We start from the raw sequence: 1,937 nt of genomic DNA on the forward strand, positions 1-1,937 counted from the left end.
GAAGTAGCTCTCTTGCTGAGGAAGATAGCAGCGGCAATGAAGGCTAAGGTTTTTAGCTCTTAGCTATCGCTCTGACCTCTTGGGCTTTCATCTTTGCATTGGCTCTGTGTTTCTTATTTAATAAGACAGTTACATCTACACCAACCCCCTAATTATATACCTCCTCCAACAAAGCCACACCTACTCCAACAATGCCACACCTCCTAATAGTGCCACTTCCTATGGGCCTACGGGGGCCATTTTTATTCAAACCACCACATAACCCATAGATAAGTGTGGTCCTTTACCTTTCATCAAGGAAAGTTCTCTTTACAACAGATAGAAAATCTTACAGAAAACCACAACCAATTAAAGTGCAAAATAGTGGAGCCCAGTCCCAACAGATTCGTCTACAACACAACCACCACAATTAAGACTCACAGATAATTGCAGAAGAGGGGATGGAAAGATAGTATGAGAAAGAGGAACAGGAAATTTGCTGTAAGAAGGTGGGCTGAGCAAGCCATGGGAAACAAGCCAGCAAGCAGCTCCACTCCATGGCCTCTGCATCAGCTCCTGCCTCCGGGATCCTGCCTTGCTTAAATTCCTGTCCTGACTTCCTTCAGTGATGAACAGCAATGCTGAAGTGTAAGCCTAATAAATCCCTTTCTCCCAAACTTGCTCTTTGGTCATGGTGTTTCATCATATCAGTAGAAACCCTAACTAAGACATACTTGAATAATATTCCATTGTGTATATGTACCACATTTTCATTATCCATTCATCTGTTGGAGGACACTTAGGCTCTTTCCATTTACTGGCTATTTTCAAGAAGGCACCAAAGAATATTGCTGAGCAAGTAACTGCAGAGTAGGATTTCAAGTCCTTTGGGCTTCAACCAAGGAATATATCTGGGTCATATGGTAGGTTTATTTTCAGTTTTTTTTAACACTTAATTCACTTTATTTTTCTTGTATAAATACCCTTATGTGGTTACCACAGCTAGAGCCTGCATCCTCTAAACAAACACTCTAGTGTGGATTTTGACAAGACAGTCAGTGAATTCCTGATAAGGAGACATGGTAAACACAGTCTCTTTCCAGAGGATGGGGGTCAGATAGCTGTAGGTCTTAGAGATGGCATCAAAGTTGGCCTTGGCAAGGTTTCCCAGGGTGGCAGTACAGCCCCTGGCTGATATGTAGCAGTCATCAATACTAGACATCAGTAGCTTCTTGGGCACAGAAGCAGAGATAATGCCCATACCTCTGGGGGTAGAGATGAGAGGGACCAACACAGAGCCACAGCAGCCTGTTTCTTTTATGGAACAGTGTTGGGCTTGCTGATCTTGTTTCCCCAGTAGCCTCTCTGCATGGGAACAATGAGAAGCTTGGCCAAGATCATGGCCCTTTGGATGGCAGTGGCTACCTCCTTGGAGCGTGTAACACCAAGACCAACATGATCATTGTAGTCTCCAATAGTGGCAAAAGCCTTGAATCTAGTCTGCTGACTAGTCTGAGTCTGCTTCTGCACTGGCATGATCTTTACTACCTCATCCTTTAGAGACAGGCCCAGGAAAATGTCAATAATCTTGAATTCCTTAATGGGCAGAGAGAACATGTAGCTCTCCTCCAGGGATTTGAACTTCATATCCTTAACCAGGTGGCCAGCTTGATGACAGGGATCCACTCCTTGTCTTCAGCTTTACTTCCAGGAGCCCAGAGGCCTCAACTATGGCCACAGCCTTGACCAGGACCGTGGACCACTGCAAAATCCTCTGCAGAAGCTGCCATGGCCTCCTAACTCTGAGTCTCTGGGCACTCCCTCTACACCAGCATCATCTGTCATTTGGTGTTTTCCCAAAGAATAATCTATTTTCAAGTTTTGAAGATTCACCTTATGATTTCAAGAGTGGCTGTACCAATTTGCATTCCTTCCCAAAGTAAATGAGTGTTCTTCCT

General features: G+C 44.3%; 1 pseudogene; it reads right to left on the minus strand.

Annotated features, from left to right (window-relative positions):
• Nucleotides 1-964: 964 nt before the first annotated feature.
• LOC128115272 (40S ribosomal protein S2-like) lies at nt 965-1,685 on the minus strand (annotated as a pseudogene).
• Between the last annotated feature and the right edge of the window lie 252 nt (nt 1,686-1,937).

This window comes from Peromyscus californicus, unplaced genomic scaffold (assembly GCF_007827085.1).
Source record: "Peromyscus californicus insignis strain IS unplaced genomic scaffold, ASM782708v3 Scaffold_10__1_contigs__length_136768540, whole genome shotgun sequence".
Taxonomy (NCBI): Eukaryota; Metazoa; Chordata; class Mammalia; order Rodentia; family Cricetidae; genus Peromyscus; species Peromyscus californicus.